Here is a 27400-nt window from a genome sequence, read left to right on the forward strand (position 1 = left end):
GGCATGTTGGACAACAACAGTGTTGACAGCAGGTGGCAGCAGAGGTTGACTGTCTCCCAAAAGGGAGCACTGGTGGCCAAATGAAGCTTCTTGAAGCAATGACGCTTTGCAGCCAATTAGTTCAAAGCCTCATGGTGGTTTATTTGGTCTTATAGCAGTCGTATGATGCCGCTGTCAAATAAAGTGTTACCGGTTAATATCTTTTGCTGTAAATTTCCCATAATACAGTGAGGACAGCTAATGCTTATAGTCCAGTGCGGCTTATCTATGAACAAATTCCCTTTTTGTGCCAAATTCAGTGGGTAGCGGCTTATAGTCAGGTGCGCCCTATAGTGCGAAAATTACGGTAGTTACCAGGGAAAGTAATTATTTCCGTTACTTTAAAAAGAAGTTGTTGTATGTCAAAGAATTTGAAATTTTCTGAGCAGTATTCGAGTCAGTTGAATAGAGAAGAACAGACAGGTAGTTGTGTTATAGAACCTTGTAATATTTATTGCACCTCACCAGCAACAGATTCATCCTACACTCGAAGTGCAACAAAAATAAACAGTAAACAATATAATAAAATAACAATCAGCAGTAAACAATATAAAGTGAGTTTAATAAATGGAATCTAACTCTCACAACCTGAGACAACTGGTCAAGTAGACATAGCCTACTGTACTTCAAGTATTTTGATTTGAAATAGTGTTTATATCGCCACCTCGTAAAGGACAAATTTTCCTCTGAATGCTTTGCCATCATATCCCTCTGCATCTGTTTTGCGTGTGTGTGTTTGCCGCACGCGCTGTTCCGGTTTGTGTGTGAAAACACTGGCTCTGATTGGCTTACCATGAGACATGACTCTAACCCTCAGCCAATCACAATCACTTCCATCGCATCTATCCAGGTGGTGCATTCAGGTAGCCTCATCCCCCTACTCCTCCCGTCACCCTGAAAGCGTCTGCCGTCCTCAAGATGGAAGCAGCATTCTTGCTGGCTGACAGTGGATGATGGAACGAGGCTAGCATTCAGGTGTAGCACAAACAGAAACGTTAGCAAGCTTCGGAAAGCATTGCCTAATTGAATGAGCAGGGACAAACAGCCTGGAGTCATAAGAAGTACGTGCTGTAATATTCTGATACAGAATTATCTGAGGCACCCTAAAGTGCACACGGCCCCAATACTGTTTTGCTCACGTGATGCGGGAGTGAGTTAGAGACACAGCCTGCCGAGAGCCGTACGTTTGTGTTAATGTTGAAGTTATATGTGCTATTAAAGAAACAGAGTGCCAGCACATCCTGTGTGGTATATCTTTGCTAAGAAAAAGCACAAAACAAAACACGTGCGCTATTCTCGAACCTGAACGCACCCCAAGTCTTGGATGACAAATAAACAGAGCAGAGTAGAATCGCTACGGCTGGTAGTTTCTTCAATTTATTCAGAGTAAGTAACGCACCGCTTTTGACCATTAGTAACGGTAACGGCGGAAAAAATAATTAGTTAGATTACCCCGTTACTGAAAAAAATAAAGCTGTTATGTAACGGCGTTATTTATAACGGCGTTATTCCCAACACTGCTGACTGACATGTGATCAGCATGGATAATTAACTCTGATTCGTTCAGATGCACCTGTAACCGGGTGAACTGCATAATGATAAGTAGTGGGAGTTGCCTGCTCACAAATTGTAGCGCTGCCACTTTGAGAATCGCGCTGGTCCCGTAGGAGATGGCAGCGCAGGGGTCGGGTGTTAATATGGAAGTGAAAAAAAAGAAGCCGTGATTACTGGCAGTTGTGAGGAGTGTTGCATGAGGACAGTTGTCAATAAATACGCTGAGAAGCCTTATGGTGACACAAAATACAGTGTAATACACAGTGTTGTCACAGATTACTTGAAAAAGTAATTTGATTACTGATTACTGATTACATCATTATCAAAGTAACTAAGCTACTTTAAAAGTAATCTATCAGTTACTTTTTACCCATTTTTCTCCCTTTGCCGCCTCAACATAAGAATGACAACAGAAGAATGTCATCACATGTAATTGACTTTCCGATGATTGAATTTAAAGGGGAATATCAGAATTTTGCGCTAGCTTAGTCACTCCGGAGCCCTGAAACTAACAAGTATTTGACAAACTGCTTGGAATTTGTTGAAATCAACTCCACCGACCAATTAAACCCTGCTAACTCTAAGATTAAGCCTAATGTCAAAACTTCTGATTTTCGGGTTATGGTTAACAGCATATGAGTGCCAATGTAAAACAATGCAAACTGACGGCACAATAATCAACAACACACAAGTGGATTGTACAGTGCAATAAACACAAAGGTGGTGGCGGGCGTGGATGCGTGTGCAGCCGTGCACATTAACAACCGGGAAGTACTCCTCTCGACACACACGCGGTCAATTTGGCCACAAAACGTGGCAGCAACTAAGCACTTTACACTCAGTCGGACTTACAACACATCCCACAGATGCTAAACAAACACATCACCTCACGGCATGAATGTCCAACACGCATATTATGTAAACAAAGCTTGCCAACTTGGAGCGATGACTGCCCGTCGTTGCTACGGCAAAGCTACGGAACGGCCGCGCATGTAGGGAGTCCAACCTTTTGCTGATACCCTCAAGAATGAAGGAAAAATACTCACCTTCATTCACGGATATCCACAGATCAACATTCCCTCGCAACGTCTCAATACTCGGCGCGAATGTCCACCCGCCTCAGTCCCACAACACGTGACACGAGACCAAAACAGGAAATAGCTAAGAGGTTGTCATGAAAACACGTACCGGGAACCTTTTATTTTAGCATTTTCTATTCAAAATGCTCTTCGTACATGACTACAATATTCTTCATTCTACATACGTTATGAGGCAATGAAAAAATAGTAACGCAGAGACACTAAGGAAACTAATCAGATTACTGGTGTAGAGAAATGAACGCGTTAGATTACTCGTTACTGAAAAAAGTAATCAGATTACAGTAACTAACACGTTACTGACAGCACTGGTAATACAGGTAAACCAATGAACAGTTAAACATTAGGAATGGTCTATTTTATTGATGGTGTTTTATTGTGACAATGCTTGCACAGTGATGGTGTTCGACATGCTTTCAAGGATGGCCGCAGTGCGCAATATTTGAAACAGCGGTAAAGCGTAAGTAGTGTTGAATGTGTAATCAGGGGAAACTTTGTATTTGTACCTATAACGGGAAATTAAAATGCATTTTTTTTGGCTCCATGCTTTTTAGAGGGGAGAGTTTGTTGCATTTCGCATGTATATGGGCGATCGCGGCACACGGGAAGTGCGGTAGGTGAACCGTTCGAGTGATGTGCACTGTGATTGGTTGTTGGCTTTGGGGATCTCTAGTGGGGTTGTAAGTGGCTGAGGAAGTATGTTTTGTTTTTTTGCTCAGCCAGCCACTGTGTTTTGTTTTTTTGCTCAGCCAGCCACTGTTGTTTTCTATTTATTTTTGTTTGAAAAGGAAAAAGATGCCAGAAAGGAGGATCCATCCACTGCTAGCCATATTAGCATGTCGGCTTTGACTAGCTTGACATTGAGCATTGACCATCCATAGCTGCGACGGAACTTAAGTCGGTGTTTTCCTCACTCGAAATCAAACTGGACTCCTTACAGATTTGATCAGATCTTTATGAGAAAGGAGAAAGTTGAAGAGCCTTATTTTAATTGAATTTTATTTTATTTGCGCTGATGGGAGGTTCAGAACATCTTCCATTTAAATGGGAACATTTGGATTTCATTTTTGTTCGGCTAATTATTTATAAGTGTAAAACTGATAAAAGTACAGGTCATGGTTTTTATTAAGAACTGCATTTTAGATGACTGTTCTGAGTTGAAATGTCCACTAGATGGCACTACATGATTCGGCATTGCACTAAAAGTGGGGGTATGAGCATTGCATTTTGGGAAATGGAGATGCTATGAATGCTAATGGAGAAACTGCTAATGCTAGCGCGTGAGACTCAGACTAAAGAGAAACTGGTAATAGTTAAAAAAAAATTTTTTTAATTGTTCAATTTTATGTACGTGAAACCATATAAGGTTGATTTTTGTTGCAGACGAGTTCCAGACTGCTCTAATGGGCGAATTATTTTGAGTTATTCTGTGTGATACAAGACTCCGGTGAGTTGCTATGCTGTATGCTACTATGCTAACGGCTATGAGATAGACACGTTTTCCTGTAGAGTTGAGTTACAAAATATTGTGTCTTTTCTATGTCTAAAAAAAACCCAATCGGAGGAAATTGGAAATATAGTAAGGTGGTATTTTTTCATATACAAATATGTTAATGTTGTATGTTGATTATTTAAAACAATAAGTCAATGTTTTCATTATCTTCAATTTATATGTACATCTTTTGTTCTTAAATTATGTTCTAAAGTTGTTAAACTTGGTTTTGCATTTAGATGTGAGGAGATGAAATCTAACCACTTTCACCTTTGCCTATTTGTCTCCATCATAGAGTGCTTTAATGCAGATTATGTCTGTTTATTGCTTTTGCAAATCTATTCCATTTGTCAAGTAAAATTGATTATTTAGAAGATGGCCGCCTGTAAATAAAATACAACGATCATTGTTTTAGTGGAAAACAGCAGATTGTGCATTAGTAGTGAAACAACTGAGTGTATAAAAATGACTAATGGGTAGGTATTCAAATTCTGCACATAAAATGTACATGCTATAGAAAATAGTAACTACTGGACATATGAATCATGGAAAGATACATCTAATAATGAGCATTGTTATATAAAACAGCACTGGTTTTGTGGCGTTTAGTCGCCATTTTTGGACGGCGGGAAGGAGGATTCCCACACTCTCTGACGACGCGGCTGTTGATGCTATTTATAGCGTTGCGTGTGGGCAATTTTTTTTTCTTGTGCGGGCAGATTTGTTGATGCTTTGATGAAATATTAGGGAGTGGCGCTCGCCTTGGGATGTTGAAGAATTGTGTGCGTGAGATTTTCTTGAACACTTGGTTTCGTGCAGTGAAAGCCCAATTTAAAATCCCTAACATTGCTTTAAGTATAAATTTCAAAACTCAAGCAGTCATGTAACGTCCATTTTGAATCCGTAAAACTGCCGTAGCTATGCTGTCGGCCAGCTGCAGAAGCATAAAACAAGTTCAACTCTTATATGAAACTCCAATTTGGGGTTGAAGACCTAATTTGAAACCCAATCCATTGCTTGAAACGCAACTCATCGGCACTGCCAGCCCTTTAAATTCAAATTGATTGGCTGTCTATCACCTCCAATGGCAGCCAATGTGTTAAATTTCCAATCCTGACTTGAAACCTCATGCTTTTCCTCAGCTAATTTGCAAGTCAGGTTGCTGACATAAAAAGAAAAGTGTTTTGCTGTTAATGGATGCTTTAGTTAGGATATGTACTCTGAGTGTAAAGTACAAGAAGCTGCCGCCATAAAAGCGTCATCCAACTCCCGCCCGCAGTTCCTGAAATGCAGAGAATATCCATCTCCCTGCATAGAAGGTTCCCACACCCCCGTAGCAACCTTAATGATATTCTCCTAGTGCCCGACAATTCATTTTGGTGTTGGCATCCGCTGCATATTAATAGAAAAGAACATAACTGCGAGGCCACCGACTTGAAAGAAACTCCTACCATCTTTTTTTTTCTTTTTGCAGTTGCAGAGGAAGAACAAAAGGTGACTGTATACAATAAAAAGGATGATGAGTGAAAAAAATGCATTTTACCGTGTGTGAATTTCACCACTAAGCGATGATTAAAAAGAAGCAAGGTGTTCCGCTCGGGGGTAAAGTTTAGTTCACGCAACCTCCGAGACGTCACGCTAAAAATAGACGAAGGAAAGCTTTCATACCTCGATTGCAAGGTGTCGCATGGGTTCACATTGGGCACAGGAGTGCAAACACTCAATTCTCAGAGAAATGAAAGATTCTCAAATCAACTGACTGATGCTTACCATGAAATAAGAAAATGCTAGATATGTGTGTACTAGGCCTGAACGATATTGGAAAAAACTACCGTATTTTTCGGACTATAAGTCGCGTTTTTTTTTCATATTTTGGCTGGGGGTGCAACTTATACTCAGGAGCGACTTATGTGTGGAATTATTAACACATTATGATATAATTTCACATGTTATTTTGGTGTTTTGCAGTGACACTGATGGTTTTGTAAAGTTGTTAGCATGTTCTTATGCTATAGTTATCTAAATAAGTCTTTATAGCTATGGCCACGTTCGTGTTCTGCCTTTGGCTGTGTATGTTCAATTGTATTATTGACTTTTTTATCTTGAAATGGCTGCATTTAGTTTGTGGCGCTTTCACGCCCACGTGAGGGCGCACTCGCGCTTGTTTACGTGACACGCCAGAAGAAGATGGACAGCTACGTAGCTCTGAGTGAGTTGAGTGGGCGAGTTAGCTAGAGAGAATAGACGGCTGCGAACCTACTTTCATTGTTTATGCTTTTAAATCATCTCTACAGAGGCAACGCCTGCGTGTATCATCTTTTCTGTTGTTGTTGTGTGTTTTCCACCCGCGATCGGACACTTAGAGCCAGTTGTGTGGTTTTTTTGAACGATGTGCTATGTGCTAATGATAGCGAACGCATGCTAACCTGTTACTTATTACTAATAGTACCTAATTATCATTTATTTACGTTGATGCGAACCTGTTTTCTATCGAGGACCAAATTGATTCAGCAAATTATACGGACGTCCAGCATTGTCTTTTGGGAGTTCGCTGTATAGCCACGACCGAGCTTTAACGTAGGACAGTATATTCACATTTCGTTGTTCATACACTGTACACTCTACATTTATTTAGCATGTTGTTCTCTATTGTATTTTAATATTAAATTGCCTTTCAAGATGACATGTCTGTTCTATGTGTTGGATTTTATCAAGTAAATTTCCCCCCAAAAATCGACTTATACTCCGGTGCGACTTGTATATGTTTTTTTTCTCTTCGTTGGGCATTTTATGGCTGGATCGACTTATACTCAGGAGCGACTTGTAGTTCGAAAAATACGGTACTGTTGCGATTTTTGGGGGGTTTGCACTATATTGCGATATTATATTGTGATATTAAAAAAAAATGTATATATATATTTTTTTAAAGAAATTTTCACTGGATGACTCATCATCACTTCGTGATTAATGGGGACCAGAACCCGCCTAAGTGAAAAACCGCGAAGTAGCGCCCTCCCCTCCCATTTTTTTTTTTCTTTGCTTAATATATTTATTCAGATTTAGCATTGGAAAGAGATACATATAAGCCATGTTTTTTTCCTCACTTTTCCCCCAAAGTGATTTAAAAAATGTATATAAATAAATGTTTTTTAAGCACTTCAAATGTCATAATTATGATCAGTTTTAAACATAACAGTCCAACCAATCATTTTTGAACAAGAATAAAGTACTGTTGTAGTAGATAAATGCTTGGCTTTATTAAATGCTTCTGTTTATCTACCTTAGCTGTGACAGTTGGAGTGACATGTAGAAATTTCAAACTCCTCATGATCACTTCTGGCATTTTTATGTCTCCAACGTCTCCACACACACATTCATTCCAGCGCGGCTTCCTTGCAGAAACTGTTTAACAAGTTAAACGATGATTGACAGATTGCTGCCCGGCTTCTTTGGCCAGATCAAAGCCATCGTTAACTTTAATAAGCAAGTGCCGGAGTGACTGAGAGGAACAAAGGGCTGGGAGAGGGAGGGTGTGAGGTTGTGCGCAGAGCAGAAAGCAAGGCGAATGTGGATTAAAAAAAAAAAAAAACTATCGCACGTGCTTGGGATGGGACTATCGCGCACGCGCACATCGCGATGGCGATGTTTAAATGATATACAGTATCATTCAGGCTTAGTGTGTACTCATGTAATTTGTTCAAATTTAAATGTTGATACACTACTATCCCCACACAATCCCATCACGGTGCTGGGTAATGGCTACCAGTCGGGGACCGGATAGCCTAAATAATATGGTGGTAGGTGCGTCCCACACTTTTTCTCTATGTCATGGCTCCTGGGGCGTGGCCCCCTCGTTGCCTGGCTGCTAGTTGCGGGGATATGGGGGGATCGGGGCTCCAGTCCTGCGCCGCCCAGCGGGGGCTTCTTGGCTTCTTTTCTACCTGGGTATCCTCCTTGGGCTCCGGCACGGGTCACTGGCCGGGTTCCGGTGTTTTGGCGGAGTGTCAGCAACTCTGGGTGGGGACCCTGTCTTGCCCTGGGCCTAGTTGGCTGTGGGGCTCCCGTAGTATGCCGTGTCGCTTGGGGGGGGGTTGTGGCGGTGGCACATCCCCTCATCCCTTTCGAAAGGCCGGTTAATGGATCCCTGTATCCCGGGGGGATGATGGCGGCCCCCTTGCTGGAGCTGCGGGAGGGGGGACGGGCTGCGCTGGCCTGATTGGCTGGGGAGGGGCCGTGGCCCTGGGGCAGCCCCTGCGCAGCATTTCGACTTGTCTACTGGACTATCACACGTCTGATGGGATTTACACATGACTGGGTGCAATTAGACACACTCAAGTAGAGAAACTATCGATGCCAGGATTAGCGATCAGGCAGCATAGAATAGGATGTCAACATATCCACACTTAAAAGTGATTCACATACTGTAAAAGTAGGTTCTACACCTCACATTGTCGATTTGTGTACACTCCACCCGACCTAATCGCATCTCTTTCTGACCCCCCCTCCTTTTTCTATCTTCGGACATCAGGCCCCCCACATGGTGTCAACCTTAAATACAATTTGCTAACGAAAGCGCTACTATATTCATAGTTAGTGTAGGCGTTGAATGTACATACCTGTCAACCCGAGGCCGTTGGCAATCTTACAAATAATGATTTATACCCTTACAAATTGGTGACTAATATTACAATGTTTTATATCGCGTGCAATATGAAACAAAAATAAAACAAATTTGTTGGTAGTATTGTCACATATAACCTGGTGCAATCAAAGAACAATCAATATCTTCAGCTACATCATGATTACTACAATTTAACAGTGACTTGTGTTATAATTAATTGTATGTAGCACTTTTGGCAATTTCTATGTCTTGATGGCTGCATTTCAGCTCGCAATTCAGTTTGACTGGAATGTAGTTCGTTAGTGTGTCCAATTATAAATTAAAAAGGTCAATTGATAAAATCAACTTGATTATTTATTAATTAACCAATGCAATCTTTTAGTCAGGGAACATTTCTTTTGCTAATTCTGAGAAGAGATCAGCCATAGTTGCAGGCAAATTGTGTACGGCAACAAATTGGCAGAATGAAATCTCCGCTTTCGTCACTTTTCATTCTGCAGACCTCATCTTTCTGACCAGTGTTGTTAATCTTACTTTAAAAAAGTAATTAATTACAGTTACAAATTATTTCTCCTAAAAAGTAATTGAGTTAGTAACTCAGTAACCTGAATGTAAGAGTAATTAGTCCTTGGCAAAGTAACTGGTGTTACGTTTTTCATTTAAAAAAAAAACAAACAAAAAAACAAAGAAAGAAACAAAACATAGTAACCTTTGCTATGTTTGGAAGTCATTTAATGTTGTGAATTGACTGTTAGAGTTGTTAAAATTGCTCCCGTTTTTGCATTAGTTCCCTTCCATCTACTTTCGACATGTGAAAGTTTTAAAACTGTTTCATCCTTTAAATATTTTCAAAAGATTCAAGTCAAGATTTTACCGATTTAGGAGTATTTTAGATAAAAAGTTAGGTTCACTACAACAGAGCCTCTCTGAGAAGTCTACTGCTTTAAAATGGTGATTGTTTACTAACGCCGCTGAGTCTGTCATTTCGCATGTAGTTCTATATGATATCTAGTGTAGCATCAAGTGGGTGTAGATTTTAGGCTGTCGGCTACAGTCAGGAAATATTGGCGCCACCTAGCCTAGCATCGCGTTTGCAACAGCGTCACAACACTCTTCCTTCCTTCCCACTCCCGTTCTTCCCTCTCCGTGTCTGACTTTTCTCATGTCATTCAACCAACGTAGTAATCAACATTGTCTCGTTGCCGAAACGGTGACAAAATCCGGAGAAAAAAACCCCGTAATGCACGAAAAACGTACAGATTTTGAACGTACGGTGTACACATTTAAAAATCAGTGCTCACTTGTACAATTTACGCCAAAACTGTACAACTTGACGGGTATGAATGTATTTCTTGTTGTTGTTTGTTCTTCTCTTCTCTCCTGTCCTATTTCCCTTTCTGTCCCCTCCATAACCCCTTCCTGCTCACTGCTTTCTCCTAATAAATGAAACACAATGAATAATCTTCACAATGGGAGTATATTATACTCCCATGTGGTACATTTAAGTTGTTCAGACCAATACAACACTCAGATTCCCATTATCCGTGTCAAGCAGCTGAACAGGAAAGGTTATAATAAGTTAATAAATAAATGTTCATATTTGGCATTGAATGAAGTTGAATAGGAATTCTATGTTTTCTGTCAGGGATTGCGGGCAGGCAGGTGGTGTGGACCCAAATGCAGGGAAACAAAACGCAACAAGGCAGGTGACGGTGAACTCAAAAAACGTTTTAATAATAACTAACAAAAACACAAAGTACAACCCAAAAGGACTGGGGATCAAAAAGACAATGTTAAAATAAAACTAACTTAATCCGTGGGACTGCTACACGAGGGCTTGGACAGGACTTGACATTGACATTGACAATGACGCAACAAGGATTGAACAGAAACTTGGAGTTTATATGCACACAGAGACAAGGGGTAACAAGACAAGGAGGAACAGATGGGTGACACAGGAGGATGTAGGTTGGAGGATACACAAGGAACAGGCACGAAAGGTGAAATCAATGGGCAATCACAGGGACACACTAGGAGGGAACCAACACCAAACCTAAGAGTTTTCAACTACTTAAACTAGCCGAAAAACCCTTATTTGGGGTCAGTCTTTAGTTTTAGTCCCAAGCCCTGTCCTGCAACACAACCTGAAATGCCAACCTCCCCAACCACCAACCCTGACTTAAAACCCAATTTCTTCAATCAGATTTTTTATTTTTATTTTTTTTGGGCAAAGTATGTAACGTAAGCCTACTTAGACACTCGAAGGCGAAGGACGCATTTTCCTGAGCTCCGTACGAAATCTGAATGTCAAAAATTGATATTCAATATTTTCTGCGTCCTATATGGTATACTGGGGACGGGTTTCAATAAGCTTCAGCTTCTCCCGTCAGCCCTTTTCTTTTCGGGTTGAAAACACATATAAATGCTGTTTGGATTTGTCATGCCTGAAGGGAAAATAAATAAATAAATAAATAAGTAAATAAAACATACATTTAGGACATAAAATCCAACCTTGAACCTGTATTGAAACCCTAACTCAGGCTTCAAAACCATATTTTTAAAACTAATCTTGTCTTGAAACTCTACTATGAGCTCATAACTATAATTTCAAAACCTCAGTTATGCTTCAAAAACTACATTACAAGGACAGTATCTGTGTTTGAAACCAGAAACCCAGGTTTAAAATATACATTTGAAACCCTAATCCTGTCTTGAAACCCTGAGTGTTGACAGGTGTATTGTACCATGTCAGTGGGGATTTGTGAGGAGGCGTCAATGCAAAGCCCAATGTTTTGTGCTCCGTCATTGATCGAAAGTTTAGAACAAGTCAAGTGTAATGGAGTGTTTACACTGTCACTTGGCTTTCTCGCTTCCTCATGCTTGAGGCTAGGAATGATCCCAAAAATGAAATCATAAAAGAAGCTCCTTCAACACTCAGAGTCAAGGAAAGCCAGCAGGGACGGAACAGGAGCAACAGTAGGAAACAGCTTTTTCTCCTTTCATCTAACCGAGTCTTTTTTATCTAATCAGCACCAGTCAGCATAGTATTCCAGGAAATTCGAAATGCTGCACAGGATGACTTCCTATTTGTAGTAGAGAACTCTAATTTACGGCGTATTCACACATGCCCTGCTTGGTCCACACCAAACAAAAAAAGTTAATGCTATGCACGAGGGGTGTAACGGTACACAAAAATCTCGGTTCGGTATGTACCTCGGTTTTTAGGTCATGGTTCGGTTCATTTTCGGTAGAGTAAGAAAACAAAATGCAAAATATAAATGTGCTAGTTGTTTATTACACACCTTTGTGCTTTCAACAATAGGAACATTAGCCTATACAAAGCTAGAATTCTGCTCAAAAAGTAGCGGGTATTTAAAGATAATCCAACAACCATTTGCCTTTCAGACCCCGCGTATTGATCAGCTTTCTTTCTGAAAGAAAGACGAAAAAAGAAGTCCTGTGCTAAAGAGAAAAGAAATCCCAATGACAAAGATTTTAATATGTATTTTACAAATGAAATGCCTCAATGAATCATTTTTTCCCTTATGAACGGTTTTCAAAAGCTTGATTGGTGGATTTTCTCAAGTTAAAGCGCCACACAGAAATTAATAAATCTAATTGTGTAAGCAGGATCTGTGTATTATTCTTATTATTTAATTACATGTGTTTTAGCTCATTTTATTTTATTTAAATGAGCTATTATTTATTTTATTATGTGTTTATATTTTACAAATGTGTTTTAGTATTCATTTATATTGTATATTTTATGTTGTATAACTTTAGTTCCTATGTGAATATTAGTTCCTACTTGTTTTGTTGTGGTAGGAGGGTTTTGTATTGAACACGGGGCCGTGTTGGTTATTATTACAGCAGAGAAGACAGCAGTAAATCAACATAGACAAGTCAACTGTGCCCCGATCTACCACTCAAGAGATCTGATGGACTCAAAAAGTGGGTTACGATTGCATATTAGTTTAAAAATCGACCGGATCCACCATATTTTTACACGAGTGACTTCCGGTCTGCCCGATCCTAGCTACCTGTAGTACGTAGTAGTATTGACTCAGGAGGGTCGCGTCTCGCGTCAAATAATAAATTCTGCCGTTCTTTTCGCGTGCGTCGTGTTGAGCTACTTCTGGGACGTGTCTAACACGCGGCCACATTGCGACTGGTGTGCATTGGCTGATTGACTTTAACGCTCGCGTTTCACCGCGTTCTCACGTTGTCGCGCCGTTGAGGTTTCTGGGTTATACTGTCCTACCGTGTTGGTCCTCATTATAGTAGAGAAGACGGAGTAAATATAATCTACACAAAGAAACTGTAACCCGATCGACTCACAGCCTCGAAAAGTAAGGGTTACATTACGTCAGAAACTCGTTCGGTACGCATCCGTTCCGAACCGAGCACCACGTACCGAAACGGTTCCATACAAATACATGTACCGTTACACCCTTACTATGCACCTTTTGGGCAGGTTTGAATACAAACCAGCGAATTCTGGTGCGGGTCAAAAATCTGGTCCGAGACCTCTTTAGAGAGGTGGTCTCGGTTCGCTTCCAAGCAGACTGTGGTGCGGTTCGCTATAGGTGTGAAAGCAACCTCACTGTGGTCCGGACTATAGCTAAAATCACATACCTTTTTGCACGTAACAGGCTTTGGTGGCAAGGAAATGTTGTTTGGTTAGTATCACAGTCTGTGGTTTGCAGTACATCAAGTACCGTATTGGCCCGAATATAAGACGGTGTTTTTTGCATTGAAATAAGACTGAAAAAGAGGGGGTCGTCTTATATTCACGGTTTAGACATTATTCCCATTCACGACGCTAGATGGCGCCAGATATCATTGAAGCGATGTTCTGTCATGACAGATCTCAGCTACTCTCAAGTTTAACCAGTTTGCATTATTTTATTGCAGTATTTTTCCTTATTCAGATTTGTTTAAAGACTACAGTTGCAGTTAGACTAATTTGTAAATCTACCCTAATTTGAAACCCTGACCCAGGGGTCTCCAAACCGGTCCTCAAGAGCTGCTGTGGGTCCTGGTTTTTGTTTGTACCGATCCTGCACATACAGTTGAACCAACAAGGTTTCTGCTCAAAACAAATAAAACCGGCACCTGACTGCAATTGACTAATTACACTTGTAAATCACCACATAGTTATAAGCGGAGTTTAAGGGGGGCCCATGTGGTCCAGGCCCCCCTGGTGGCCAAAAATTGTAATTGCATTGACTTTCCTATCTATATAAAAGTTGTTAAGCAATAAAACAAACAACAAAAATGTATGAAATGAACAAAAAACAATATTTTTATTATGGGTCAAAATGATTTTTCGAACAGATCATGTGACGAGCACCTTAGACGGTCATTTGCTTTGCATTTTATTTAAAAATAAATAAATAAATAAATAAAAATGAATGAATCAATGAAAACTTTTTAAATGAAAAATTAAGTGTTCAAATGCGAATATTTGAGTGTCAAATATTTTTTCCGTTCAAATACTTTTTTTATATTATTAAAATTTTTCTTTTTTTTTTGATTGAAGCGATTTTTCTTATGAAAATATATTTTGATATAACATTACTTCAATAAATTAGTTGCTTCAACCCAAAAAAAAAAAAAACTGACTTCAATTTTTTTTTTTTTTTTTTTGAGTTTCAAATGTATTTTTGCATTCAAACACATTTTTTTTAAATTGAAGTGACTTTTTTAATTGAAAATATATATTTTGATTGAAGCAACTTTTTTGGGGATGGAATAATGAAGACACAAATCTGCCTCCATATATATATATATATATATATATATATATATTTTTTTTTTTAGAGAAAAAAATATTTCTATTTCTCTTGTCCTAATCATAATGTGGCCCGAACGCAAAAAGGATTGCTTCAATCAAAGAAAAATTTTCAATGAAAATTTAAGTGTTCAAATGCAAATTTTTCAATCTCAAATATTTTTTCGCTTTTTTCTATGATTGAAATTTTTCTTTTTCAATTTTAATTTTTCTTTTTGAAAATGTATATATTTTTTTAAGCAACTTATTTTTGGTTTGAATAATAAAGAGAAAAACGTCCTAGCCAAATGTGGCCCAGACACAAATCAACGTTACCGTAATTTTCGGACTATAAGCCGCTACTTTTTTCCTACATTTTGATACCTGTGGCTTATAGTCCAGTGCGGCTTATTTGTTGATTTTTTTTTTTTTTTTTTTTTTTTTTTAGGTAACACTTTATTTGACAGCGGTGTCATAAGACTGTCATAAGATCATCAAAATTATGACATGACACTATCATGGACATTACTGAATGCTTATGTCATTGTCATTTGGCAAATTATGTCACTAACTCAATTTTTGTCCATCTTGGATCTTTTGCATCCATTCAAAAGTGAGATCATTTGCCGGATAACACTTAATGACATCTGTTATAAGCATTCATGAATGCTCAGGACAGAGACATGTCACTATTATGATTGTGTAATTACAGTCCTATGGCACCACTGTCAAATAAAGTGTTAGCAAATACCATAACGAGCAATTGATGAAACAATTCGAACAGTAACTGAAGAAATATTTAGCACAGAACATGATTTTTGATTGTTATTTACATCTGCAGCTCTGCAATGCATGCTAAGAGGCATGTTGGATGTCAACAGCAGGTGGCAGCAGAGGTTGACGGTCTCCCCCAAGGGAGCAGTGATGGCCAAATGAAGCTTCTTGAAGCAATAAAGCTTTGCACTAATTGGCCCAAAGTTTAATGATGGTTCATTTGGTTTTATAACAGTCGGTCGTATGATGCCGCTGTCAAATAAGGTTGTACCGGTTAATATCTTTTGGTATAAATATCCCATGATACAGTGAGGACAGCTGCGGCTTATAGTCCAGTGCGGCTTCTCTACGAACAAATGCCGTTCTCGTGCTAAATTTGGTGGGCTGCGGCTTATAGTCAGGTGCGCCTTATCGTGCGAAAATTAGGGTATTTCAATCAAAAAGTTGCTTCAATCAAACAAAATAAAATAAAAATCAATCAGAGAAAAATAGTTTTGACATGCATTTATTTATTTATTTTTGTCTTTTGAGTTTCAAATTTATTTTTGCATTCAAAAACTTTTTTTTTTGATTGAAGCGACTTTTTTTGGTTGAAAATATATATTTTGATTGAAGCAATCTACCTCCATATGGCTCCGCCCAGGGGATACAATTTTTGACTGGGGTAACTACATTGGCACGACACCGGCGGGCGTACCATTTTCAATGGATGACAATTTTGGCCAAGAGTATCGCTGTCCTAAGCAGCCTGATTTAGAATTCTCCGCAAGAATAATGGGAAACAAAAAAACGCTCACTTTCAACTTATTATTATAAATATTCAGGTAATTTAATTTTATTGCTGACACTGCATTTTGGGGTCATCAACATGTTGTGCACCCCCTGCCCCAAAAGTCAAACTCCACCTATGCACATTGGTGAAAGGGGTTTTGTCTTGTTTGGTTGGAGTGAAATCTTGCACCCACTGTAGCCCATGTGGAATAGTTTGGAGAACCCAGCCCCAACCCTTTCTTGTAATGCTAATTTAAAACCCCAACCCTCCAAGGAAACCCTAATTTAAACCCAAAACCTTGTTTGTCAACTACAGTTCCAATCATTTTTAAGTCCATTCCTTCAATGCTTACTGTGCGGACGTGTTTGCTGACGCTCAGAACTATTTGTCATCCGACAAGATGGCTTCCAGCCAAACAGGAAGTGAGAATCTCTGTGCTAGTCTAACGTCATATTCCATCAATAGCAGTCGGCTGAGAAGTAAGCGTGCATCTAATTGCCATCGATCGTCTCAGTTTGAACAAATAACCTCGCTCGGCGCTTCTCCTTCGAAGACCGGCGCGGATGCTAATTTCCCCTGGAGGTAGTTCATATGTCGCTCATTTCAACTTTTTAATGGCATTAATTCCTGGAGTCAATAACAAGTTACAGAGCGACTGGCGCATTACTCTCCATTAACTCACCTGTACGACAGACGGAGCGCCGATATTAGGTTTGTCGCCCTGAAGTCATTCCGGCTACCTTGAGGGGATCACAAATGACGGCGGTCCTGAGTGTCAGGAGGCATCAACGGGACGATGCATCAAAGCCACAGAGAGATTGTTGCCGTTCATTCGGAGCCTTTGTTCACAGACGGCTTCAATAGAATCGTCTGTGTGGGTGGCAGTTTGTTTGTCAGCTGTCGCCGCGTTCCTTTCTCGGCGAGGTCGTAATTGAGCAGCGGGAGGCGAGGCGCGACAGGTCGCCCGGGGCTTATCCAGCGGTCGGGTCTCGATCAAGATCTGCCTTGGAGGACAGACTACTGAAAGTAACTCGTCGATCATGGCGGGCGAGGTTCCGCAACAGTGGGTTTGATATACAATAACACCCAGCTGGGACCAGATACAGCAGATTTCAGAACATAATTGTCTTTGAAAATACATTAGAAAGTTTTTATTATTAATAATGTATTGTTTTTTTCCCTCAAATTCTTGTACATAAATCACTTGTTGTTTACACAAAAAAGAATTAAAAAAAAAACAAAAGTACTGAAAACATTTCAAGAGTTATTTTTTTTTTTTTTTAAACAAAGGACATGATGAATTCGCATGTCCCAAAATTTAAATAAGCAGGGTTACCACCAAGTAGCACTGGTGCCTAATGTGCTCCAATACAGCACAACATATATTTTTTACTGCAAAAACTCAAAATCCTATCATGACTTAAAGTTTAGAATAATTTAAAACTTAACTAGAACTTATAGCTTAACACAAGCTGAAATTTAATTGAAACTCGTGGGAAAAACTTTTAAGTGATGTGTGTTATCAAGCGTAATTACATTTTTAGGTAAGAAATATATTTTTTATAAGATCTAAAAGTTTTTGGAGTGAAAGCAGTGAATTAGTCTTTTTTTTTTTTTTTTTTGTCACATTTGAGACGCAATTGTTGGCTGTTTTCAACAATGTACATCGAAAATAAAGTCATTGATTGACTGAAAATGGTTCAATATTAGATGAAATGTCTTGTTATCTCATCTTTATTTATAATTGCTCTTTACCTAAAAAAAAAAAAAAATGTTTTATCCGATTACTTGATAGAATTTTCAGTTGATTACTAAAATATTCGATAGCTGCAGACCTAATATATATATACATATATACAGTATATATATATATATACACACACACATATACAACCCTGCAGAGTTCTCAGCCATTCTAATGAAATGTAATGTACAACTAAAGCAAGCACTCAAAAATTATTAAAAGTCTCTTTGTGTCAAATATGCATTGCAATGGAAAAACTGCTGCTTTTGATAACTAGCAAAGCAGTTTCCCTACAAACTCACAAACCAATCCATCAACAACAAAATCTGATTAGTCAGTCTCTGTCAGGCAAACCGGGCAGGCAGGTGGTGTAGACCCAAATGCAGGGAAACAAAAGACAGCAAGGCAGGTGGCGGTGAACTCAAAAAACGTTTTAATAATAACTAACAAAAGCACAAAGTACAACCAAAAGTACTGGGGATCAAAAATGCAAGGTTCAAACAAAATTTACTTTATCGGAGGGGCTAATACACGAGGGCTTGGACAAGACTTCGACATCGACATTGACATAGACAATGACGCAACAAGGAGTGAAAAGAAACTGGGAACTTATATACACACAGAGATGAGGGGTAACGAGACAACGAGGAACAGATGGGCGACACAGAAGGATGCAGGGTGGCGATACACTAGGAGCAGGAACAACAGGTGAAATCAATGGGCGATCACATGAACACACTAGGAGGGAACCAACACAAAACCTAGCCCTGATTTAAAGGAGCTAACAGTTTGAGCATACTTCAGACGTTCGGGTAACTTGTTCCAGAGGTGAGGAGCATAATAACTAAATGCTGCCTCACCGTGCTTGGTTCTTGTTCTTGGAACATGCAGAAGACCGGTTCCAGACGACCTTTGGGGTCTAGATGTCTCATAGGAATCTAACAAGTCAAGCATGTATTTTGGTCTAAGGCCATTAAGTGTTTTGTAGACGAGCAGTAGTATTTTATAGTCTATCCTTAGACTCTCTGGAAGCCAGTGTAGCGATTTCAAAACCGGTGTAATGTGGTCCAGCTTCCTTGTATTTGTGAGGACTCTGGCTGCAGTATTCTGTACTAGCTGCAGCTTCCTGACTGATTTTTTTATCAAGACCTGTAAATATACCGTTGCAATAGTCCAATCTGCTAAAAATGAATGCATGCATAAGTTTTTCCATGTCTTGTTGAGTCAGAAGCCCCTTAATTCTGGTTATATTTTTTTAGGTGGTAATAAGCGGATTTAGTGACGGACTTTAGATGGCTATCAAATTTTAGGTCTGAGTCAATAATTACGCCAAGGTTTCTGACTTAAAGAACAAATTAATAGTAGCATGTTACAGCCCCTAATGGTAGATCACTAAAAACAAATCAAACAATAGTCACTTGCCGTTTTTGAATGTTATTTTACTAACACAATTTATAAACAGATTTTGAAATAATTAAAACAGACCTTTAACAAAATAAAAATAAATAGCAACAAAACATAAGAAATCAAGAATTTAATTGTAACATGTGTGACTGTGTTGGTGCCTCGTGAGAGGGGCGGAGGAAAAGCATGCTGATCAACACAGGATAGGGACATAAATGGGGGCGGGAGCAGACGCAGGTGCACTGCTTATGTGCGTGCACTGCTTACGTGCGTGTAGAACGCAAAAGGGAAAAGTAGTACAAAAAGTGTACACAAAAATATACCCAAAAAATAGACAAAGAAAATCTAATTCCAAATATCGATACTTTTGCTTGGGGATCGATACATCGATATTTTGGTATCGATCAGCCCATCCCTATCTGATTCAGTTGGGGCCATGTGAATGTGGATTGAACATGAATCTCTTTACTCAAACTTCATGTATAGAGATCAAATCCTATTCACTTAAAATGATTGATTTCAATCGATGGAGGAAAACTACCCATGTAAACGTACTAGGGCTGCAGCTATCGAATATTTTAGTAATCGAGTAATCGACTGAAAATTCTATCGATTAATCGAGTAATCGGATAAAACAAATATATTTTTAGGTGAAGAGCAATTATAGATTTACATGAGAAAACAAGACATTTTATCATTTTCAGTCAATCAATGTCTTTATTTTTTATGTATATTGTTGAAAACAGCGAACAATTGCATCTCAGATGTAACTAGAATTAAAAAAAAAAAAAAGACTAATTCACTGCTTTCACTCAAAAAACCTTTGGATCTTATTTACAATATATATATATATACTGGACTGTCTCAGAAAATTAGACAATATTCTAATTTCCTGAGACAGTCAGGAAATTAGAATATTGTGTATTCTAATTTCCTGAGACAGTCCTGTATATATACACAGGACTGTCTCAAAAAATTAGAATATTGTGTATTCTAATTTTCTGAGACAGTCCAGTATGTATATATATATACACACACCTAAAAATGCCTTTACGCTTGATAACACACATCACTTAAAAGTTAGGATTTTCCCCCACGTTTTTCAATTGAATTTCTATTTGTGTCAAGCCATTTTTAAGTTCTAGTTAAGGTCCTGATAGGATTTTGAGTTTTTGCACTGTTCAAAATAAATGTATGATACAGGCTGTATTGGAGCACATTAGGGACTAGTGCTACTTGGTGTTTTATCCAGCAATGACTACTGAGCTAAAATTGATAGTTAGCATTATTGAGTTTTTATTTGACACCCTTATCACTCCACAACGCTATGTTATGTTAAAGCCTGTATGTAAGACACGTTAGCCACGCATCGAAAGTGGTTTTAATTGATTGAAACCTAGCCCTCCGCAGGGCTAACGTAAGATGAGCTAGTAGTGACAGTAACGTTAACCTTATATATTAGCGCTTAGCGCTTTTTATTAGCGCTTAGCGCTCTACTGCTTTAAGATGGCGGCTGTTTGCTAACGCTGCCCAGACGCGGCCTAGTCTGTGATTGCGCATCTAGTTCAACATACATGTGATCTCTATGAGACTTACCAGACGCTAGCTGCAACTAATGTAGCATGTGCGGGCTAGTATTTAGCAACGTCGGCGTCGTTTGTAGCGGTTGTCGGCTGCAGTAAGTTTTTTTTTTTGCTTCTTCCTCTACGCACGTGACATCAGCGCGTTGTCCCGCATTAAAAGTAGTCCGAGCAAAACGTGATGCTTAGAGCTGTCAAAATAAACGATTACTCGAGGTGAATAAAACTACTCGGATCAGTTTTTAAACTCGAGTTACTCGAGTTGCTCGAGTATTCGTTTCAGCTCTAAAACGTACCCACTGTCAATGCTGTTGAAACAGTTAAAAATGCAAAAATGGTTTTGGTAGCAGCTGTCTCCAGGGTGACCAGATCAGGAAGACAGTCTCCAGCCTGATCACGCCAAAAAAAAAAAAAAAAAAACCCACCAAGTTCAATAACAAGCATCCCAAATTACAAAACATTATTTTCCTCTTTCACTGTGTGGAAATTGAACCCACACTTCATTCAACATAGTCAGACAAATCTAGAAATCTAACACTTATAACTTTTCATTGACTATTGAAAGGTAAATCTTCAACAACACTGTGTACCCCCTTTGAGGAACCAGAAAAGTGTTTTGTGAAAAACTTAAAGATGCCATAATGAATCTCAGGGAACATTGGTTTTCATCTGACTTCCTCGATAGAGTTTGTCAGCCAAAATAGCTCTAAAGCTGGCAGTGGTGTAAATTCCCTCCCCCTCCCACGAAGAAAATCCTCATTATCCGTTACGCAGTTGGGAGATCCAGACTTTGGTGGTAACCCCGGGAGACGATGCGCCAAAGGAGAAAAAAACCTGAAAAAAATTGGCATTTCACAGACGCTGACACAGTTGAATCGAAAAAGTGTTTTGATTTAAGCAAAAAAGGGATAACTGGCATATCGACTTGACCGTCCCCGAGTGACCACGGCGCTACATTTGCATGTTTTTGTTAAATTCTCCTTTGCCAATTTGACAATTGTGTATGCGCTAACAATCCTCACATTCAGAGATATTTCATACCCAGACAACAAAGAGCTGGCAAACGCGCCATTGCCGTGGCAACACATATGTCCGTGTCATCTTTTGACAGCTGCAGAGATTACAGGAGGGATTTGATGCAGGTAAATATTAGCATGGAGAGGAGAAATGACAGTTGCCCACTGTGACTAACACCCGTAGATTATCATTATTCTAATACAAGTCATTTTAGATTTGAGGATTAACACCAGATTGTACAGTATTTTTCTTTTGTTGTAACGTGTAACACACAAAGGTGTGGCATTATGCTACTTTCTCTGGGTTGTGTGCAAAAGAAATGAGCAGAAACATTCCTGTTTTTCTGATACAACTTTGACAAACACAAACTTAGTGTTAAATATTATTTACAATGTAATGAGTAGTTAAACTTTGATGGGCGCCAAAAACTGCTCATTTCGGACTTTATCACTGCTTAGTCAACATTTTCAATAGCCTTCAATCGTTTCTACTATTTAAGTTCAGGCCAAAACCTCTTCATTAAATGCAGTTGCAATGTCTTCGTTGGGTTCTGTGTGAAAGGTATTGGGAAAAACAGGGTGCTTTCACACTAGACCAAGAGGACCAGGGTCCGGTTGGAGAGCTACCTCGCAGTAACACTTGCAAATGACTAGTTGAAAATTCTGTCAGATAATGCTCAATTTCTCCCAGAAAACGATTGCAAATTACAAATATTTTGGCAGTAATATCTTCATTTATTTTGCTTGCAATGAAAAAACTCAAAAGAGAATGAAAACCCCCCAAAAAACAACAACAACAACAAAAAAAACATTATCATTGTACACAAAACTCCAAAAATGGGCCGGACAAAAGTATTGGCACCCTCAGCCTAATACTTGGTGGTACAACCTTTAGACAAAATAACTGCGAACAACCGCTTCCGGTATCCATCAGTGAGTTTCTTAAAATGCTCTACTGGAATTCAAGGCCATTGTTCTTTGGCCAACTGCTCCAGGTCTCTTGAGATTTGATGGGTGCCTTCTTCAAACTGCCATTTTCAGATCTCTCCAAAGGTGTTCGATGGGATTTAGGTCAGGACTCATTGCTGGCCACTTTAAAAGTTTCCAGTGCTTTCACTCAAACACTTTTGTAGTACTTTTTGAAGTGTGTTTTGGTTCATTGTCCTGCTGGAAGACCCCCACTGAGAGAGACCCAGCATTCTCACACTGGGCCCTACATCATGCTGCAACATTTGTTGGTAGTCTTCATACTTCATAATGCCATGCACACGGTCAAGCAGTCCAGTGCCAGAGGTAGCAAAGCAACCCAAAAGCATCAGGGAACTTCCGCCTTTGGGCTTCTGTTTTTTCATCCATGCTCAATGTGGTACACACAAGGACACAGAGGTTGAGTCAACTTTAATCTATTTTAACTGGCTGGAAGTGTATTTTAGTTAGTGCCACCACCTGTTATGCCCCACAGGTCAGTAACAGGTGCAATTAATCACACAAATTAGAGAAGCATCACATGATTTTTCAAAGGGTGCCAATACTTTTTTCCGGCACATTATTTTGAGTTTTGTGTATAATGATAATACTTTTTTTTGTCCATTCTAGTCTTTTAGTCTTAAGAAAATCTATGAAGATATTACTACCAAAGCATTTGTAATTGCAATCATTTTCTGGGAGAAATTGAGCATTATCTGACAGAATTGCAGGAGTGCCAATAGAACCCAATCACTTGACGTCACAACTCCGCCCCCCTGACTGGAGCCGCCATATTGGCCGTCAGCTCGTCGTGTTTACACATTACCGCTACGTACATGCCTCCTATTGCGGCGTGTTTTTCTGCTCGTTAACATTAATAATCAAAATGGTGAAGGCGTGTGTGGCGGTTGGACTTGAAGTTCTACCGTATTCCGAGAGACCCGAAGAGGAGAGCGAGATGGACTGCTGCAATTCGACGAGAAAACTGGGCACCAAACGATCATCACAGACTATGTAGTAGTCATTTTATACCTGGTAAGATGCATTTAATATATATTTAGAGGGTTTTGGGCTGACAACCACAATTAAGATCATTGCGAGGCTAATCGCCGACAACATACAGTTTCAAATTCAAGATGTTTATTTCTTCCACCATCATTATTTTTCGAATAATATTTAGCTGGTACCAAGTGAAAGAAGCTGGCCTTGTCTACGGATCATCAGTTAAACAGGGGTGTCCAAACTTTTTGCAAAGGGGGCCAGATTTGGTGTGGTAAAAATGTGGGGGGCTACCTTGGCTGATTTACGTAGAACACTATATTTAAACAAATTTTAGCAAGCCCTTCTGTTTGTCACATTTGCTTTATTATTATTATTTTTCTAATTCATAATTTCAACAATCTCGCCTTTGCTCTTGCGAAATACTGCTGCTGTGAAATTAAACTAGCTCTAAGTTGCTTTAATTTCTCGCTGAGTATCTTCCCTGTAATGTCGTACATGTCAGCGTGTCTTGTTTGGTAATATCGCGTCACATCGAACTCTTTGAAAACAGCGACTGTCTCTTTGCAAATGAGGCGGACACAGTTGTTGCATATTTTATTGAAGAAATAGTCCAATATCCACCTATCCTTGAAGCGTCGGCCATCGCAGTCAACTTTTTTTTTAATTGATTATCGCCATTTTAGAAAATTGGAAGTAAAGGGTCACACGGGGTAATGTTGCTTAGAGTGCTGCTCTTAAAGTTTTTCAAAGTTTCGTGAGAATAGGCTGAGTTTCTGTGGACAAGATAGTTGTAGATATCAGGGTAGCAGATGTCAGGCAGAGACGGCGAAGACAGCGGGTCGAATAATATCGATTTAGGCATCAAGTATGGATCTGGCGAATGGATCGACCGAAGCTTTTCCACATAACGCCTTTTATGCAACACATCCAATGAGTTTACAGCGTCTGAAAGCACTGGGGCTTCCATGAATTGCACTATAAATTGCACGATAAATTGAGACCATTGAGAATACGGACACACAATGACGGACAATATGGCGGCACAATACAGCGACACGTTATTGTGTGACGTTGGTTATTGGGGTCTATACTTTTGGCCAGCAGTGTATTTACGATACTTATCGCTGGTAATTCGATACAAAACCTACCTAAGAACACTCGCAGCCGCGAATAATACAAATGGGTAAGTTTTCAAGAAAATCGGTTGAGCTGTTTGAGTCCTTAGGGAACTAACACACACGGACACAGACAATTCCATTTATATGCAAGTTTAGATTTCTCCATATCAAAACAACTTTTGGTTTTAGAGGTTTCTGTGTAAAATGTGTAAATGAAAACATTCTATAGGCTATCTCCTGTTACAGCTGAGAAAGAAAATTACTATCAGCCACAGTTTCGCCACATCTTTAAGGTCATTCGAATACCTCAAGCCAATTCCTAAACACACATATCCCCATTTTAGTCAACAATGAGCCTTTGAGTTAGTGGTTGAATCTCTCCCTTTGTGCCACAGAAGGAATTGTTGTATCTTTGAAAATAATCCCTCAGAATTGTGACCTTGCTCTGACCAGACTTACAACTCAGTGCAAAGATCTTTTATAATAACCCACAAAGACAGATTGATCTTTGACACTTTATTATCATTGAACAAAACATCCACAAAGGGAAGAGACTTTCATATTAATCTTTTTTTTTCCTGACAATTTTTTTCTCTTTAATTCGTCTTTACACTGAAGCAATTTTTTAAAAAAATTATTAAATGTTCAAACATTTTTTTAGGCTTTTGCTATTTTGTTGCTCTCTGCTTGAAAGTTACTATGATTCAAGCAATTTTCAATGTCCAGCAGTATTTCTTGATTTCTGTAAGTTAGAAAATACTGTACATACCCAGTATAGTGGTACCGCTACGAAGTTAATTTCTTCCAGGACCTTGTTTGTAAATCAAAATGGTCGTATGTCGAACAGGATTTTCTCATAAGAATACATTATAATTCTTTTCACAGCCCGAAAACTTAAACTAAATCCTTAATAAATACTGCTGTTACTATTACAAATGGCAGTTACACATAGTAAAATTAGGGCTGTCAAACGATTAAAAATTTTAATCGAGTTAATTACAGCTTAAAAATTAATTAATCGTAATTAATCGCAATTCAAACCATCTATTAAAAAAATGCCATATTTTTCTGTAAATTATTGTTGGAATGGAAAGATAAGACACAAGATGGATACATACATTCAACATACGGTACATAAGTACTGTATTTGTTTATTATAACAATAAATCAACAAGATGGCATTTTAACATTCTGTTAAAGCGATTCATGGATAGAAAGACTTGTAGTTCTTAAAAGATAAATGTTAGTACAAGTTATAGAAATTTTATATTAAAACCCCTCTTAAAGTTTTCGTTTTAATAAAATTTGTAAATTTTCAATCAAAAAATAAACGAGTAGCCCGCCAATGTTGATGTAGTTAATTACACAATGCTCATGGGTGCTTAAGCCCATAAAATCAGTCGCACCCAAGCGCCAGCAGAGGGCAGCAAAACTCCCAAAAACACAAGTAACAAGTTGGCATTGCACTGTGTTGTCATTTTAATCTGTTTGAGGGGGGCATGTGCGTTAATTGCGTCAAATATTTTAACGTGATTAATTAAAAAAAATTTACCGCCCGTTAACGCGATAATTTTGACAGCCCTAAGTAAAATAATTAAATTATAAATAAAGATACGAATAATTTAATCCCTGTAATAATGAAACGAATCAGGTTCTAATGTGGCGGTCGTATTTTGCGCGCTGTACCTGAACGCACCATGTGGTTAACTTGACAGAAAGAGAAAGGTTCGGTAGAGATTTTCTCTTTTTTAATGTGTTGTTGTTAGCGTCAACTGCGGCGGACAGTAGGCGTGTTGTGTTGCACAAGTTCTGAAATAAATGATTAAAAACCTGACGAAGCTGGCGATTTCTTTGGTGATGTTACCACAATAATAATTGTCACCTTAACTTATAAAGACTGGCGAACTGAGGTCGGAGGAGGACCGTCGAGATCGTAGATATTCTACGGCTGTATTGTTGAGCCAGTTCACGGATGCGCACACCACGCTCATATTTTCTATCATTTCTATCTTTATTTCTGTTAGGTTTTGTGTTGGTTTTCTCCTAGTGTGACTTGTCCCTGTGATTGCCCATTGATTTCACCTGATTTCACTCCTAGTGTATCCTCCAACCTGCATCCTCCTGTGCTCACATGTTCCTCGTTGTGTCGTTACCCCTCGTCTTTGTGTGTATATAAGCTCCCAGTTTCTTTTCACTCCTTGTTGCGTCATTGTCTATGTCGATGTCGAAGTCCTGTCCAAGCCCTCGTGTATTAGTTCCTCCGATAAAGTAAGTTTTGTTTGAACCTTGCATTTTTGATCCCCAGCACTTTTGGTTCTACTTTGTGCTTTTGTTAGTTATTATTAAAACGTTTTTTTTTTAGTTCACCGCCACCTGCCTTGCTGCCTTTCGTTTCCCTGCATTTGGGTCCACACCACCTGCCTGCCCGGTTTTCCTGACAATTTCAAT

At 39.0% G+C, this 27400-nt stretch overlaps 1 long non-coding RNA gene across 1 annotated transcript; it reads left to right on the plus strand.

Annotated features, from left to right (window-relative positions):
• Positions 1–3929: 3929 nt before the first annotated feature.
• Positions 3930–27400, plus strand: LOC130929345 (uncharacterized). Its single transcript, XR_009066866.1, has 3 exons — positions 3930–3996; positions 4074–4137; positions 27315–27400. It is a non-coding gene; the product is annotated as an uncharacterized LOC130929345 (long non-coding RNA).

This window comes from Corythoichthys intestinalis, chromosome 14 (assembly GCF_030265065.1).
Source record: "Corythoichthys intestinalis isolate RoL2023-P3 chromosome 14, ASM3026506v1, whole genome shotgun sequence".
In the NCBI taxonomy this organism is placed as follows: Eukaryota; Metazoa; Chordata; class Actinopteri; order Syngnathiformes; family Syngnathidae; genus Corythoichthys; species Corythoichthys intestinalis.